Source organism: Miscanthus floridulus, chromosome 4, assembly GCF_019320115.1.
Source record: "Miscanthus floridulus cultivar M001 chromosome 4, ASM1932011v1, whole genome shotgun sequence".
NCBI lineage: Eukaryota > Viridiplantae > Streptophyta > Magnoliopsida > Poales > Poaceae > Miscanthus > Miscanthus floridulus.
In genome coordinates this window covers 79,007,400-79,026,582 of record NC_089583.1, presented here as the reverse complement: position 1 = coordinate 79,026,582, position 19,183 = coordinate 79,007,400, and the positions used below count along the sequence as shown (strand labels likewise).

The following is a 19,183-nucleotide window of genomic DNA, read 5'->3' as shown; positions in this document are numbered from 1 at the left end:
CATCATCTTTGTGAGATTGGGAGTGAATCGAAGTGCATTGCTTGAGTGATTGTATCTAGAGGTGCTTGGTGATTGTGTTTCGCTGTGGGATTCGCTTGTTTCTCTTGATGGTTGCCGCTACCTAGACGGCTTGGTACAGCGAGGATCGTCGAGCGGAGGAAGGTGCTTGTCTTCACCTCCGATCGTGGTGATTATGAGGGGTCATTGACTTTTCCCCGGCGGAGAGACAAAAGGTACTCTAGTGGATTGCTCGTGGCTTGTGGATCCTCATCTTGTGTGGATTGTGTGGCACCCGATTGCGGGTTAGGCATGTGATGCTTATTAGCGCGTGAACCTTTAAGTGAGTGGATTGCTACAACGAGGACTAGCTTGCCGGCAAGCAAGTGAACCTTGATGAAAAATCATTATGTCATCTTGTCCCGAGGATTTCATTGGTATTGATTGTGATTGATTGAACATCGCTTGCCACATCGGTATATCTTCACTACCTCACCCTTGTACTTACATTTCTAGTGTAGCTAAGCTCTTTAGTGTAATTAGTTTTGAGAGCTAGCTTGTGTCTTGTCTAGTGGTTAGTGAGGCTCTTTAGTTAGTCTTTGAGAGCTCACTAACTTAGTGGTAGCGACATTGCCTCTTGTGTGTCAAATAGATATCATAGCAACTAAAATTGTCGATAGGAGGCTTGCATTTTTAGTAGGCTAGCGCAACACTCGCTTTGCCGTTTAATTGACTAACCACTTGGCTTAAGTGTTGTTGTAAATTTTTAATAGACTATTCACCCCCATCTAGCCATTAGGACCTTTCAACTTATCTTTATGAGATTTATCTACCTTACTCCAATTTTTATGTCCTAAAGAGATTTCCTTCCCTCTAACAAGATATCCAATGAAGCTTTTAATTTGTAGGTCTTCAGTCCACATGGCTGACCGTATCTATTGAACTTCAACTGGATCTTGCTGTTAGGATCATACTCTTTCCACATCCTCTTCATCTTAGTTAGCCCTCTCACATTCCTTTTTTATTCTTTTGTTATGTAAAAACAAATTATTGCATCAATGTTTGATATGAAAAAAAACTCAATTTTCAGTGTTCAAAGACTCACCATGCATATTGATCTCATGAAAGTTATTTGCATGTTCTAAGCAAGGTTTAAATCTCTGGTTAAAGGTATTTAGCGGATGACCTCTAAAACAGCTATAGCGGAGGCTAAATGGGGCTATAGCCGCTAAGTTCTACATAAACACAAATAGCTTGATCAGCCTCAAAAAGCTATAGCTGGCTATAGCTTCGCTATAGCCAGAGATTTAAAACATTGGTTATAAGTCATCTTCACTTCCATCTTCCTCAGTGTACTGATATTCATTATCATCTTCGTCTTCGTCTTCGTCTTCGTCTTCATCCTCACCACTGTTGCTCAATTCATCTCCTTCTTGATTCTGCAGAAAAACTAGCTGTTCATAATCTCTCTGTTCATCCATGAATTTTCTTGGAAAGGCATCATCATCACTTCCTGAGGTGACCTAGAAAAACAAATAACAATCATTAGAAAACCGAAAGAAGAAAATTTAGCAAATTTGATGGTGCGATCCATTATCACCTTCAACATGTTTGATGGTGCGATGTTGGCTTCTCCAAGTCTATATTTAAATTTCTTATTAAGCCTTCTCTTGTTGCTAGTTTCAGGCTCTTCACAAGGATATTTACCGACGTCTCCTCTTGCTCTTTTTCTGTCCATCTTTACTGCAATTGTTTTATCCAATATATATTAGTAAAAGTAGCAATACTAGTGAAACAATATAGCATATGCAGAAAACATCATCTTTAAATATATATAGTCAGCACACAGACTAGTGAAACATCATGTATTTTCATACCACACAAATGATTTTGCAGCTAATTATTTACAGCAGTCAGTTCTTCCAAACAATCAAACTTTTAATATTGCAGCTAGTCATAAAAAAAGCTCAAGGAGAGAACTGCAGGTGGCGAGTTTGGGTTAGTGGTAAGGTTATGGTCTAGTAGAATACATGTTACTTCAGCTTAGATGAATGTACGTCTTTTTTATTCAGTTACTGCAGTCTTGTGGTAGTACTGTAGTAGTAATACACATGGAGTTCAGGAGATGTAGGAAGAGGAGAGGCAATGCAAGTACAGTCAGGTTGGTATGGGCAGTGGTGTGTACAGGTAAAAAGTAAAGCTTTTGTTTCTATAAAAACAGCCTGAACATGAATGGTCTTTTGGATTTTGTATTCTCTGCACTATACTTTGGCCTGAGTTTGGTAATAAGCATAATTGCAGTTCAGTACAAATAATTGCGGTCTTCGATCTACTGCTAAGATGTTCAGACATGTGGCATCCAGATCAAGCAGCTGACCCCCATGATTCAATCTGCACTGATTTAGCTCAAATGTATTCTAGAACCACAATTGCAAGCCTTGGGTTATCCAACTTGAGTATGTATAAATAATGGACAACTAGTTTCAGAATAACATCTCTGCTAAGCTAAAACTGTTTCAACTACTGGATCATCAACCCGCACTAGCACAAAGCCAAAAGACAATAAACCGAGAAGATCTGATAAATGTCCAGGAAAAGGTTTGAAACAGGTTGCAAGAAAATCATTTAAGTGTCAATGGCTCACTGTCAATTTACAGAAATTAGTATGACCATGCCTCATCTATCCTTTCATTCCTTATGTAAACAAAAAATTCAGGACTAGCTAGCAGCTTCCTTCAGTAATAGCAGTTCAGAAACAAAGTAAACATGGAACAGCAAGCAGTGACAAGCAGTAGAACTGAATGTCCAAAACTCCACAATCACTTATCTGCTGCCTCCAATTGGCAGGTAGATCAAGGTGTCTTGTAAGACACTGGTGAATGTATCCCACGCATTTAATAATAACCCCAATAGACCCAAATAATCATCACTCCCCAAGTCCGAAACCAGCTCTCGGAATATCTACTATACAAATATAAGCACCACATCCACTAGGAAGTGCACTATCAGAGTTTAGTCAGCACACAGATAAAGACAACCAGCAATGTCAATGAGTAATCCCCTATATTTACTAGTCAGATTAGAGCACTAGGGTCAGCGGTACCTTTACCTTAGTAGATCAATAGTGGTCCCACCAATATCATTCCTAATCCACTGCTTGTCCACCTAAGATGCAATGATGAAAATTCTATAAAGTTACGGAGGCCTTCATCATACTCGACTGACCACCTAAGATGCAACGATGAAAATTCAGCTTGTTATGGATTTGTACTCGACACAGGGGAAAAACAGGAGCACTTTCTAACTAGTATTACCTAGGTGCTTTCATCCACTGCTTGTCCATGATGGCTGAGACACTGTAAATCTCTCTACAGCTAATGTAGGTTGCCTAGTGCTGAAAGGTGAAGACAGTGACACCTATTAAAACTGAACAATCATGTGTAGTATATTTTTCCTATTATAACTGAACAAATAGTATAACTAGCACCATTTATTTAACACAGATCAGTCAAATAGAAAAAATTGGGAACACATTTTGAATCAATCAACATCTCAATAGAGGATTCAGAAAAAAAATGGGAACACATTTTGAATCAATCAACATCTCAATAGAGGATTTAGATGATTGGTGGCTATGGGGATATACCTGGATTAGTAGTCGTAGCAGGGAACAGCGTTGCTTGTGTAGGAACTCAGCGATGCTTGTGGAGGAGACCTTCACGATCTCGGTGGACACAGCGTACTCGGTAGAGAAAAACCTCCGCGTCGGTGACTTCGGCGTAAGGGCACAGCAACCTGACCTCGGCGAAGGGGAGGCACGGTGATGATACTGATGGTCGACGTCGGTTAGGATGTAGTGGAGGACCTCCTAGTCGGCGAGCTCGCAAGCCCTCGCGGCCGCCTCAGGCCGGCGTGATTCCTAAACATGAGCCCTAGCGGACGCCTAAGGCCGGGATGTAGTGGAGGACCTCCTTGTCGACGAGCCCTCGTGGCCGGCTTAGGCCAGGATGTGGTGGAGGACCTCCTCGTCGGTGAGCCCGCGCACCCACCTCAGACCGGCGTGACTCCAAATCGCGAGCCTAGCGGCCGACTCCTCCATCTCTTGCGATTTTGGGGAACGATGCAGCGACAGGTGTGCTACCTCTCCGATACTTTTTGTTTGAGAAGGTCCCATCGATGCGCGAGCAACGCTAGTTCAAGATATGAAAAGTCCACATTATCTCCCTCAATTTTTAAGAAAGTCTATTTTTCCTCCTGAATTCTAAAACCAGGTAAACCAACTCCTTGAACTTTTAAAACCGTTCGTTTTACCTCCCTGACTGGTTATAAGCGGTTTTCAAAGATAGTTTTGTCCTTTTCTTTTTTATTTATTTCGGCTGAATCTTTGAAAAATCATAGTAAATTATAGAAAAATCACAAAATAAAAATTCTAATTTTGCTGGCCTCCACATGAGTAGATCTACACAGTGAATATATAGTATGATATGCTTTAGTATAATTTTTTTGTTGTAGCTTTAGATATATGCTTTTCTGTAATTAATTCATAGTTGCAGTTTCTATGGTCTGAGCTTGGTAACTCCCATTCTACTCTAATGGCAAACTGCAAATAGACACAACTCATTGATACATATATGCATAATAAGTGGGAGTCGAAGAAATGTTCAGTCCTTTAAGTAGCTATCATACACACATGTACCATGCCCTTGGGGTACATGGCATGACACTCCAACTCATGGTGGCTACCTATGACCTTGTATGTTATGGTATGAGGGATGGGAGCACCCCTATATATAGGGCTAGGTGAGCCATGGACAACATGACAAGTGTCCATGCTCTAAAATATTCTTAGATTCTACACTCTTCTGTATTTATGAACCAAGTTCTAGAATCATCCAAGAGAACTCCATATCCTTTTAGAACTTTCTAGATTTTCTCTTTATTTGCTATGAAGTTTACTCTAGAATCTTTCATGACAAATATCTTAACTCATGTAATTTTGATAATCTTCTGGAATCTTCTAAGTATGCAGTGCAATTCTCAACAATTTAAAATGTATTAGAGTCAATGAGCGACCATTGAAACCATGATACACCGGTGACTCTGAGTAAGTTGCCACAATTGCGTAGGTTTGTAAGTGCAATCAAGCCCTAAGTGGGTTTTTGGTGATGTTGATCGTACAATTAAGGGACTAATGACTTTTGTGAAGTGTTGACAACACATTAATCATCGTGGGTGCATGTCATGTAAAAAGAGGTCCCTATTTCAAAAGGAATGGCTTGCAAGATCAAGAGGAATAGTTTAAATATATTTTATCTTTTGAAATTGCATATAGGACAAGTCGTACTATAAGAGGGATATCACTGGTAAGCTGGGATGAACTAAGTGTTCACAATCCTATACAAAACACAACAACATCCAGCCTACCGTAGCCATAAGCTTACTCTTTCATATCTTCTCTAGCTTACGTAGAACCTCCATGCCCGAGCATGGCATCTCTGCGTATTATGGGCGGAGCCTCTGCGCTCTGCTTGGTCGGCCATTTCTATGGGAGCTAAGGGGTATTTATACCTTACCCTCTCTTCCCCAATGGCCATCTTCTCCAACATTTATTCCCATCCGACCAACACTCACTTCTCTCTCCTCCATTGATGCTCCTAACCACCAAGCTCTAGATCTTAGTGATTCCTTGTGCTGATTGGCCTTAAGAGAGACTTGAGAAGCTAGAGAAGAGAAAGCTTGTAACACCCTAGGTGTTAGGCTCGCATAATTGCACTTGCATTACATAGCATAAGCATCATTCATTCATGCATAAGCATTTCTATGTGAAACATTGCTATGAAACATGTGAAACATGACTTGTATATTGTGTTTTTCCTATGTGTATGCTTGTGATCATGGGTGATTGAGTGCAAGTGATTGATGTTGGTAACTAAAATACCTTAGCTACACTTAGGATGTCTAATGGAACAATGTTCATGTTAATGACTTTGCCTAATTATGCTTTTAGGGTTTAGTTTGACTAGATGCTCCTCTTGAATGCTTGTGTTTGACTGAACTGGAACAATGCCTTAGAATGTTTGCATGTCTGAGCAACCTAAAGGAAAGTTGTAGAAAATTTTATATGGAACAAATTTTGTTTAGAGGTCAAGTCATGAAAATGTGTGGAACAGTCCCAAACATAGCCCACAAGTCAGATTTGGGGGATGATTCTACACTTAGGAAATTTTCTAAGTGTTGACTGCGTTTACAGTTTGACAGGCGCTACTTTGAGTTGATTTTACTCTCTATCCATTGCGAATTAGACTTTGATCTCTAAATGAGTTTTGTAGCTGGTACATAGGGCTTCAACTTTCGTTTAGGAAGTTTGCGCTAATGATCAAAGGATTAGGAAATTGATCGACTCCAAAACGCGTCGTCAGGCGGTTGATCGCAGGCCTAATGGCCGTCTCCGTCAGGCCGAGTGGCCGACCGGCGTCTGGCCGAGCGCACCAAGTGGCGGCCGTACGTCGGCGCTGCCCCCGCTAGTCAGGCTGTTGCTACCACAACAATGCCACGCGCCCGATGGCTCGCTTCTTTCCTTCATCCACGCCTCCTCGCCTCGCCAGTTCGCCAAAAGCAAAGCACCGCGCCTCACGTGGCCGCACTCCACCACTTCACCGCATCCAGTGGCAGTAATGTAGGGAGGTCTGCCTTGGTCCCTGGAAGCCTATGCGCATCTTAACTGGGCATTTAGCGCCGGGGTTCGCCGGAGCTCCGCCGTGCACCATGGCCGAGCCGCCGTCGCCATGGCCGATGCACCTAGAGGCCGATAGAGTCTAGGTTTAGGAGGCCAATCGACGTGGGAGGTCGAGGCGTACACGGAGGTACCCTCCTTGTTGCCAGAAAATCTCACCGCCAGCGAGCTTTGGCCGAGCAGCATAGCGCAGCGTCGCTCCCCTATTTTGGTGCCGATGACATGCGGGCCCTCCTGTTTTGTGGGCCCCGAATGTCAGTGACTCGGCTCCAGAAGGATAGTTTATTTGTCCAGTTTTGAATGCAACTTTGTAAAAATTTATATCTCGAGTTTGGTAGATTCAAATTGGGTGGTTCCAATTTGGTTAGGATCTTGGTGAAGTTTAGTATTTAGAAAAAATATAAAATGAGCACTTGTAGTAAAGTTTCTGGGAGAATTAAATTGGAACTTAAAATGTGTTTTTAAATGAATGCAAACTTGTTTAACTCATATCTAGAGTTGCAGTGCTCCACAAATTATGAAATTTGTATGGTGAGCTATTCTTGATGAGTATAAGCTCTGGTAAAAATTTGAGAGTCATTGCATGGATAGTTTTTGAGTTATTAATTTCCCTTTTATAATTAGGAGATTCTTGTGCTATTTTTCATGGTAAAAATATGTATCCAGTGAGCATGAAACTTTTTGTACAGTGTTATGGTGTTATGATGAACCTAAGAAAAATATAAAATCTGTTGCTTGACACTTTTCACTAGGGTTTTCTATTTATGCTATTTTAAGTCCTGCGGTCTTGTTATTTTTGTGTAGGATGTTATACTTGTTCAAATGATGTTAAATTTATACAGTAACCTATTGGAGACATGTGTAAGCTACTGTAATTTTTGTGGAATTTTATGTACACTTTGGATATGTGTTTATTATTTAACCTAAGTATCTAAATAAATTAATAAATGTATGAAAATAATTTATTTAGGAATGACCACTATGTTTTCTAGTGTTCATTTGATGTATGTTAACTGTTGGTAGCATTGGTAGTACTCATGGTGTTATTCTTGTATATAATGAAATATTATTTTCACTATAATTCATTTATAGTGACTTTCTGAACAGATTTTAGAGTTAAGCAAATTAACTGGTGAATTTGATGTTTGCTGTGAAATTGGTTAATAACAAAGTTGTCGGAAACTTGTTTATCTAGCTTGTGTCAGAATTTCAAGGCATTTGGCCTAGTAGTTTGAGAGTTATCTCAGTTGGAAGACAGCACTCCCAATTGCCTACTCTCCGGAATCCACAGATAGTTTTGTAATATTCGTCTATTTGACCTAGTTCGAGTTTGAATTAGACTGTTGTGATTAAATAAAAGTTGTAGACAATTTTATAAGCTTTCCAAAAAGTCTTAAATCATGGTATTTGGACCTGTAGAACTCCAGTTATGGATCAAACTTGTAGCTGCTGTTTGCATCCTGAAAACTGTGATTTCAGTGAATAACTTGTTTGCTTGATATGAGTCGATGTGATAAGTTAGATGCTAGGCTAATTAAAATAACTTGTTAGTTGCAGGTGCTAGACCCCTTACTGAAGATGAATGACTTTATCTTAGGTTATTAGAGCTTGGTGAGTGTGCCGTTCTTATTTTCTAAAAGAGATATGCACCTACTCAGTAAAATCGATGTTAATCTTGTATCATCATGTCTTTCATACGTCCGTCCATACATGGCTGTACATTTCATCATCACCTTCCATCTCTTGTGCATGCATGATTCTTATACTATGCATATGCATGCAATAGGTGTTTCGGAGGGAGTCACGCTTCTGGAATTCGAGCAAGTACTTCCGAAGGAGCAGCAGCAAGCTCAGGAGCAAGAGGTGCAGGCCCCCAAAGAAGGAGTCAACGAAGAAGTTCTTGAGTGCCCTTGTGACAGAACCGCCCAATTTATATAAGATCAAGTACGGTTGTCCCCGCTAACACGTTGACACACCCATACTTTCACTCATATAAACCCGGTAGTCCACCGAGTGTCCCGAAAGACCTCAGTAAATCAACATCACAACCAAGATCGCGTGATTAAGCAAATACACATCACATACACCGTCTTCGGGTTCGGCTCCAACATCACGTCCTTCATGTGGTTCATCTAGCGTACCTAGATGCGATGCAATATGCAAGTGCATAAATATGAAGAATAGTACCATGAGACACATCACAAAATAGCAAGCAAGACAAGCATAGTTTACACTAACACACTTAAGTACTTTGCGATGCTTAACTTAAACATCACACAATCTATCATGCTAAGATGGCAAAGAAGACGACAACACCAAGCATGACACAAGTTTCCCAAGATCTCAAGTGCTCTAACTCAGTCATCATTCAAGGCATACGTCACACTTAACAATATACAAGCAAGCGCTATAATTGGAATCTGTTAATTTCTGAACATGCAAACAGCAGCTACAAGATTTAGCTATAACTGGAGTTACACAAATCTAAATGACTTGCAAGAAGACATTATGGAAAGCTTATGAAATTTTCTACAATTCATCTTTAATCATCTTAGCATGATTCTCAAGTTAACTAAGTCAAATATATCCATTTACAGAAACTAGTCCACAATTGACAGAAAGCAACCATTTCTGAAACCCAACTTTAAACAGCTGTAACTCTTAAACTACTTAGCCAAATAACACCAAATTTAATAGAAGCTAGATACATGAATTATCTACAACTTTTGTATAAACAAGTTTCACAACAAAGCACATTATCATGAAGAACTTTGCTAAGTTCCCAGATCTGTCCATAAACCACATCGGCAAGAAAATAATTATTAACGTATGTTGCAAATACATAATTGGGCAAAACCAACTTTACCAACATTTCACACATGACTAAAGAACATCAGAAAACCTAGTGTCCATGACCAAATAAATTCTTTTAATGCATTTCTTAATTTATTTTAGATAACAAGGTGACTTAATGAACATATACCAAAAGTATACAATAACTTCTACAAAAATTACAGTGGCTCACATATACTCTCAATAGTCTAATGTACAAATTTTACTCCATTTGAATATGTATAGCAACCTCTATGAAAAGGACAAGTTGATAAAGCAAGAAATCATGTGAGAGCAAGATAAACCAATAACTCACTCATGCAGCAACCAATGACCATGAAATTTTTACCACACATCAACAATCACATGAGTAGCATGCCACAAAAATTTCACTTCATTTGGAGCCCTAGATCTGCAGTGGTGGAAAATAACAAATTCAACTAGCATTACAACCTTACTGCACAAATCTATTTTTACCGCAAAATATTTAAACTAAAATATGCCATATTATAGATCTAATGCATAGACAATTCCACAGGGATTCCAAAAAGTCCTTATTTGCTATTTTACGAATTCCCTATGATTTATTATGATTTTCCAAACTTTCAGCCAATTTAAAACAAATAGGTCCCTAATGGCACTATTCACCTGAGTCACGGCTTCGCAAAATGACCCCTGCTCTTTTTTGAATTGCTGTAGGAGGTCCTTGACGCGAACATGAACAGAGGAGGCACTGGAGCTTGTCGATGTCGGCCGGAGGAGGCTTGTCGGCGGCGGGGGAGTGATGGGGAAGCATCAAGGGCCTAGCGCGCATCCATAGGGCTACCCAGCTCGGCTCGAGGCGGCTTGTGGTGGTGCGGCCACGGCAGCCAATGACGGCGATGGCAGCGGCAGCTTCGGCGATGGCAAGCAGGGCGGCGAATCCGACCGGAGAAGAGACGCCGGCGAAGGAGCAGCGTGGCCGCCACATGATTGGGAACTAGAGAGGTTGGAGGAGTTGGAGGAGGCGCGCTGCGGGGGAGGAGCGGCGGCGGCAATGGAGCTCCCGCTTGCCTCAGCCATGGCGAGCTTGACTGAGAGGGAGAGGGAAAGAATGGGAGAGAGTGGAGAGGAGGTGCCGGTCCTTTACTTGAGCACGGTAACGAGACGAGCTGGCGGCCATGCAAGCAGCGAAGGCGCCACACGACCTGCAGCGCCTGAGCATCGGTCGGCCACTGTTCATCAATTTCAAATTTCCAATTCTACCTCAAACATACCACTAAAACCCGATGTTCAACCCTCCATATATCCTAAACCACTTAGTTTTGGCACAATCCGTAGTAATCAAAACTGTAGAGCTACGCGACATCTACAACTTTTCTTAAAGCGTCAAAGTCTGATTCAGCCTGGTTGGAGAGATACACGGCTACGAAGAGGGGTACATGAAAACTGAAATCGTGAAATTCAGGCATCCCAGACTTAGCCAATTTTTTGGACTCTGAAAACCGCAGTAGATTCAAAGTTGGAGCCTCGGTTTGACTTGCTTACAAGATGATCTAGCTCTTGGTCCAAAAACAAAGTTTGTTCTACTCCACTCAAACTTCAACTTTTATTTAGGTTCCACTGCCATGCAAACATTCTAAGCCATAGTTCAAACTAAGTCAAAGTAGCATCACGATAAAGCTTAAATTGCCATTTTTGATCTATTGGAGCATTTTCTGGCCACTTGTTCAACATGAACCCTTCATAACTTTTATTCACGAGTGTAAGTAGAGTTGTTTGAGCAAGGTTGCAATGTTTGTTTGTCATTACATGTTCTTATTCACCTAATAAAGTAATTCAGGCGAGGACATAACTTGTCATTTCATGTGATTTCTTGATTCCAAACTTTATGAAACTTTTCCAATCATCCATGTGGGTGGAAATTGATGTGAGGCACATGAAAGAAGCACCTTCAATATTACTTAGGTATATATATCTGAAAAGGGCCAATAAGCAAGCAAAGGTGTGTTGCCCAAGTTTAAGTTGGAGCTCGCTCTTGTAGAATTGATCTTGACACCGTCATCACCACTTAACATGTCATGTTTGAGCTCAAACCCATTGCTTAACTGGTGGCAAACACCTGGGGTGTTACAGCCATGATCACCAACCTTCATCTTTTCTGAAAGGCAAGCCCCGAAGCATTCTAAGTCTCCTATATTTTGAAAATGGTTACTTTGAGTATCTTTATTTATTGATGCATTAAGTGATAGGAATTGGATGCAAACACTTGCTGCATATATATCTATTCCTTGTCCAGTAAACGTACCCTGAATCCTATTTAGGTCCAATAGCGAATCAAAGCTTAGTCTTGCTTAGACCGGTAAAAGTCAGGTGATTTCCTATCACCTACAAGGTAGAATGATGTCTGGTCACGGTTGGCTATAATTGCTATCATGGAAAATAATCATGTGTTAATAATGAATTATGACTGGGCGGGATGTCGATAGAAGAAGCAACAAGGCAAGGAGGTCTTGGTGTGGATCTATCCCCGTCTGTGTCGGTTAAGGACCGATTCACTGTATGTCCCCATGTCATGTTGAACGCATGCCTGTCCCTTAGTTGGCTGGATAACTTGTTCCAACCGCGAAGCCGAGTAGCTCAACTTAGGCAGGGAACCAAAAAGTGAAACTGCGCACTCTAGAGGTAGTAAGGATGTGCGGGGAGCCATTGGCGTAAGTCCTAGGTGAGATTGACCCCCTGGCAGAGTGGACTCTCTGAGGGTGTGGGGCTGGGCGAACCCACGACTTTGTTCCTGAGTTGTACCAAAGGTGACCTAAGGCTGCCTTCGCGTGGTATGCCTGGGTTTGTGTTAGGAATACCCCTCCAGCTGGATAGGAATCGATTCGAATCGTCGTCTCTCCCGGATAGTGAGAACTTGACTGAGCAGCGGCAACGTAGATGCACTTAATTGAACTTGATGGTTAAATCGATGATGATGATTATACAACATTATACCGGATATGGTTACTAATGTTTGGAGTTAATCAAGTAATTGCTCTAGTATAGGTGCTAATCTAGTTGACAGGTTAATATGGATAACTTGCTGCTTACTAATAATTTAAATTATGCTCTCATATCACTAAAGCTTTTATGCAAAATGGTTGTCAAGCAAGATCCACCGAAAAAGCCTTGCATACTCCTTGGTGTCATTTATTTTTGGTTTATGATGGGTAAGTCTAGCTGAGTACATTCTTGTACTCAGGGTTTATTCCCCCTTGTTGCAGATGACGTGCTCTATAACGGCTACTGCAAGTATTGTCTCCACCCTGCGGGGGATGAAGACTAGATCATAGGCATGATCATCTATGTTATCTTATCATGTTGCTTTTGCTGGATATGACTATGGAACTGGCTTGTATTTGAACTAAGTGTGTGTGATGGTCTCAAACTACTTTGCTTCCGCTATTTGTGAACTCGTTTTGTAATAACTATGTGAACTCTGATGTATGAGGTACTTGTGAACTACTTGTGAAATGGATGTAACATGTGGCTTGTTATGTTGAATTACTATGATCTTGGTTGTATGCAAGTTGGTTTGAAATCCTTCGTGGTTTCAGTTGACTACCGAGTTTATATGGGTTCAAGTATGACGGTTTGATCACTCCGGTGATTGCTTTCGTACTTGTGCTCTTATAAATTGGTCGGTTCTGTTACAGCTGGCATCAGAGCTAGATTCAACATTAAACATGTCATATGTGTATTTAAAACAAAGGTTTTTGTTTGCGAAAATGAGTTTTGACAACTTATAGCTACTTATATATAGGTGTGTTCAAATCTGAAATTTTACTTAAGTGTGCCAGTGGTCATATCCTCTATGCCCAAATAAGGACTTTTAGGTGGCTTATTTAAGTAATGACTTTGGGGGGTAATTGCTTGCATTCTATTTTGTCGTCCATATGGCGTGCTATTGTATGGATGCCATCCACTTGGGTGGTAATGTATGGATCAATTGCCTCTACGCCCAGGTAAGTGTGAGTTGTGAGAGCATGACCGTCCAACTGTCGGTCTAGGGGAGAGTTAGTTGTGGTTACCGGAATGTTTACATGTTGCACACATGTACATATGAAGGTACTTAATTGTGGGTATATCTATCGGGTAGCTTTGGATACCAAAGTATATATATCCAGGGATGTATATATGGAGAGTATCTTAGTTTACTGCTTTCATTGTGTGCTTATTTCTCTTTTGTTGTGATGGACTGCAATGAATTTGTCTATAGGTACACTAACAATGCAACGTGTAGCTCGATTAGATACGTATATGAGAGAACGTATGTATGCCACCGTCTATGTCGCTAGAATTTTAAATTTTTCTTAAGATTCGTGAGGACGTACGAAACGTGCATGCATCATGTTCACTCATGCCATTACATTTTTGCATCACTCCCTCCCTTATCCTTAATTCTTCCATTATATATTTCTCATCCTGTAAGATAATCCCCTCACACCCAAACTGCAATGTTACTACAGATGGCTGCACCAGCACTAGCGCTCAGGAGCAGCACATTCCTGCACATGTTTGGCACTCCAACCCTGTTGTGGAGGGTGCTACATTCAGTGGGATATGTAGAGCCGCCTCATTATACTTGGAAACAAGGGGAGGTCGAAGGTGGGATGCCGTGGTATGACGTTGAGGTGGTTGTCCCGCCTCACGCAAATAGTCCCTAGTGGCTTGGCTGGAGCGTTGAAGCTGATGGACAAACCCCTTGGGAAGGGGCACAGTTGGTAGCTTTGGAAGTTCTACTTGATATTTGTCAGGAGTTTGGTGATGAGTTGATCAATGGACCAGCTGAGTCCATTCCTCGAGTAGCCCTGTCTGAGGTAGAGTGGCTGAATTTGGAGGATAATCCCTTGGTAATGGCTGAGGCAGAAAGGGCACAGAGCTCAGGGCCAGCCATGAGTGCTATGATGGTTGTTCTGAAGCTGTTCTAGGATCATCAGGGCACTTATGTCAGTGCCTTGACAGCCCTTCGGCATGCACTAAATGAATAGCTCAAGTGGAAGAAGCGTGCATGCAAGAATGGCAAGGAGTTTAGGATAGCTCGAAATGATATTGGTGGTCTTATGAGTGCTTTGGAAAACCATAGGCAGCAGTTTGTACATGCTGTTAGGGAAATGTGGCAGAACCGCCCAAAATAGCACACTTACGAAGGCGCTCGTCTTCCACCAGACACTAAGCACCCTGAAAGCAAGCTACAGCAGGCGGTATCCGTCGGGCACACCCCAAGGGAGAACCCGAAAGATCCACATTTTTCCCAAGGATCCAATAATGAGAATGAGTTACAATACTTATCCATTTCATACATTAGAGTTTCTTAAAAGTACATTATTACAATACCAAATATCAGAGTGCGGAATGATAACAGCGGAATTTAAAAATAACATCTAGCGGTAAGGGGCGAGGATTCCGTCTGAGCCCACCAGAAGGATCCTCCACACAAAGGTACTCTTCAAGCATCACCTGCAACAGGGGTAAATAAACCCTGAGTACACAATGTACTTGCAAGACTTATCCGACTAGTGGGAATAATTTTCCGACTCCAAGGGATATGATAAGCTATATGGCTTGCTGGTTTCTTTTGGTAGAAAGCAATACTAATAGTGAGTCCTTAGTTATGTATTATTATTATCAGCCGTATTAAGTTATCATCTAGCCAGTCTATATAAGCACCTATTCTACTTTCAAGCAAGAGTTGAGCAATCAATTCCATTTCTTCTCCTTTTAACTTTTAGTTCTTACTACGGTGCTAAACCGTAGACAAGCCGTACCGGATTTCTCGGCGATTCGCGAATCAATGTGCCTAGCCGGGTGCCCCGAAGACACACGCCTCGCTTGTACCCCAGGCACAAGCAGGACTAACCCATCACTCTCCTGTCCCGGGTGTCCAGGTCCCCGTCCAAACTTGGACTCCAAGCCCCTACATCCTGAGTCCTGAACTCAGTGTGGTGCAAGGACCTCCACCACCTCCTCTTCCCATCAGTCGGTCTAGAAAGAGCCAGATCCGCGACAAGAGAGCGACAAGTTTTCCCTACGCCCATACCCAAGTATGTGCTCGGGACAATAGATTTGTGACTTGCCTAGAGCCATATGCAACGACCGGTCCTTAATTGACACAGACAAGGAAAAAGTGTAACCGAGCTATGCCCTGTTGGCCGCAGGACACAACCCTTTACACCCACCAGAACCCAACCATATCCCTGCCCGGTCACCATTTTCCTTTCCACCATTTTATCATGAGTGATCATATTTATCACCTATTTGCGAGTAACGGCAGGTTACTCACGCTACCGAGATCCTGAGTATAGCAGCTACTCGACCTGTACTAGTAGGACTCATAGGTAGATATATTTATGCATGTAGTTTCCATAAAATGCCTGTAACGTAAATGCACATCATAGATATATATCCAGTTATTATTCAAAGTAAGGGTTATGCACCAGGGCTTGCCTTCAGTGGGCACGGTGTCAGCAAAGTCAGTGACGGGCGGCTCCGAAACGTCCTCCTGCATGAGGATCTCCTCCTCGTACTCTTCGACGACTTCGTCGTACTCCTGCTCGCCGAAGGTCACGATCTCCAGTGGTGCATTTTCTATATGCATGCGGTGATGATGATGCAATCCTTAGTAATACAGCAACAACAACTCTTAAAATAAGAATACATCTACCAAGCTACTAAGCTAACTCTAATGACTAATACGCAAAGTTACCTGTTATTCTCACTAAACAGGTATAAAACATTTCATGTATTATCTTAGCAACTAAAGGCATCCTTATTGTTAATATCAATTTACTATATATATGATAAAACAAGGTGCACTAGCTACCATATTTATCAACCTATTCTAAGGCCACAAAAATTATAGTGAGCACATAATAATACAATGAACCTACTGTAAAAGAATTCTAGGGCTAGCACTTCTACCAATGCATCACAAAAATTCATTCTCTAAATAACCATAATAATAATACACATCTTGAAATAATAAAGTAATCCTAAAGGTATCACTGAACTATACGAACTAATTACACTAACAGATAGATCATGAATTTAGGAATCTAACAAAATTTATTTCACAATAAATAAATTCAAATGAGCTCTTAGAGATGAAGAAAATGATATTATTAGAGGAGGATAATCATGCTATTGGACTTGTTGACTTGCACATGACTGTGGGTCTAGAAATACTAGATGAGACTGTGGGTCAAGAAAATAATAGAGAAGGAGGATGAAGGAATTCTTGTAGGCTAGCTACCTCGGAATTGAATGAAGTGCCGCCTACGGTGATCGATGTGCGGAGGCAATGCAAGAGGAGAGACACCAGGGTGCTTAGCAATTGCTTGCCCTACGTGGAGCGGAGCAGAACCATATATAGCACTGGTTGTGGGTGGTCATGACAAGTTAGGTAGTCTGGAAGCATGAAACGAGTTGGCAGGGTTGTCCTCTGGCTCCGTGCCGTGTGCGGTGGTGTGGTCTTTGGTCATGAGAGAATTAATTCAATGATGGACTTTGAGTGGTCTTGGACTTACGAGCACATCAGGACTGGAGTGTGCTTTGGGCGAAACGTGCTTGGCGGTGGGCGCTGGTTCATTCATGTAGGTCAAGAAATTAATGGGGGAGGAGACCACAGGTCAAGGAAACATTAGAGAATGAGAAGATCAATTGCAGACTAGCTACCTCAGCTAATTATAGCTCGAGAGAAATCGATAGACGCAGCTTTCACGGGCAAGAACAGAGAAACTTGATTTAAGAGAAGCAAGTGAGCAGCGGAGCGGGATGGCTCGGCGGCTCGGCGTGTCCTTTTAAAGACAGGAGACGCAGGAATGGAGAAGCAAAGGCGCGACAGCAACACGTCATAAGGTTAGTGGCTAACTAGCTTGCTTAAAGGTAATAAAGCGTCGTGGGAACGACGTGCTGCTGTGGATGAACAGTGGTTTCTGTGGAGCTACAGTGTTTCCCACAGGTGAACAGTGGTTTCTTCGCTGCTACGGTGCCGTCGTGTGGAAAAAGGATGTCTGACCTTCGCTTGCAAAGTAACTGAGTAGCGCGCAAGTGGAGTGTTTAGCGGGCCGAGCTTGCGAGTGATATTAATGCGTAGCGTGTGCGACACACTATGGCAGCAGCAGCGCGTCATGCACTGATAATTTTGCAAGGTGATTAGCAAGCGAAGTAAAGGCGGGATAATTATAACAACGAGAGATGACAGTGGCGCGTCGCGAGATTGATGGAGATATAAATCTTGCCAAGTGGTATGCTAATAATTCATGAATGATAATAATTTATCATTTGACTTTGTGGCTATGGAGCTCTCACGTGGAGAGAGATGACGTGCTGGAAGGACAACTTGGACAAGGAATAAATTAGAGCTCAATTTGAGAATTAGTACAATAAAATTTAATTTCTCATTTACCACATGCAATATATACATAAACATGATGCTCATGACATGGTTTAGTATTTTGATTAAGGCGTAACACCGAGGGTGTTACAGGAAAGAGATGCTAATCATGAGTAGATCCTACAGTTGACTCATGAGCGAGATGACGCACTCCGTCTGGCTCAAACCAGGGACAATGCTAGGGTCATGACAGGAATTCGAACTGAAATAAGAGAGAATGAACTCCTCCGCCAAATTGAAGAATTGCAGATTGATGTTCACCGTCTTAATAATTAGCTCAATCCGATTCCTCATCCTATTCCAGTGTTTCCCATGGTGGGAGGACCACAGGTGATCATTGCTAATGATGATGGCATGGACTTAGATGCTAATGTTGTCATAGTCCTAGAAGCTAAAGAAGATGAAGAAGAGGAGGAACTCGATCCTATCGAGGATGAAGATGGTGAAGGAGTGATCGACGCTGACACTGATGATGATGTGTAGTTTAGCTATAGCACCAAGCTAGATGCACTAGTGCTTATCTTTTGCTTTCTTTTGGGTGAACATGTAACTTAATTTTAGTTAGAGACTTGGATGTAATCTCTAGAACTTGCATGTTGGCTCCATATGGATGTGAGCTTAAATAAAAGTCCAGCTTTGATGTTGGCAAAATTTGGCATGTAAGCGTATGCATCGCGTGATGTGCGGAGTAAAGTTATTGGCGATGTTATGAGGATGAATTATTGTATGAATTTAATCTCTCCAATAAGTTTAGTTTGGCATAATTCTACAATTCATCTGTAATGTATCTAACATCGTCCATCGTTACTCACAAATGCACTTCTGCAGATGTCACGCAATCTACGTTCAGGCCGTGCTGGGGGTAGTGGAGATGATGATCTTCCACCGCCACCACCACCCACACTGTCTGATCTATTCGCCATGCTCGTGGAAGGTCAGCGTGCGTTGGGGGACGCCATGCGTACTCTAGCCCAGCATCAAGCACAGGGCCGCAATCAACGATAGGGACCAGAGCCCAATCAGTTTAGTGATTTCAAAGAATTCCAAGATACTAAGCCACCAGTCTTCAAAGAAGCTGAAGAGCCGCTCCAGGCAGAAGAGTGGCTGAACACGCTCGAGCATAAGTTCTGTTTGCTCAGGTTGACAGAGCAAATAAAGGCGGAGTATGCTTCACATCAGCTACAAGGACCAGCATGTATTTGGTG

The 19,183-nt window shown here is 41.9% G+C and overlaps 1 long non-coding RNA gene across 1 annotated transcript; it reads right to left on the bottom strand.

Moving 5' to 3' along the window:
• Positions 1 to 1,260: 1,260 nt before the first annotated feature.
• Positions 1,261 to 3,774, bottom strand: LOC136551805 (uncharacterized). Its single transcript, XR_010782673.1, has 3 exons — positions 3,644 to 3,774; positions 1,598 to 1,740; positions 1,261 to 1,520 (listed from the first exon to the last, which is right to left on the bottom strand). It is a non-coding gene; the product is annotated as an uncharacterized lncRNA (long non-coding RNA).
• Between the last annotated feature and the right edge of the window lie 15,409 nt (positions 3,775 to 19,183).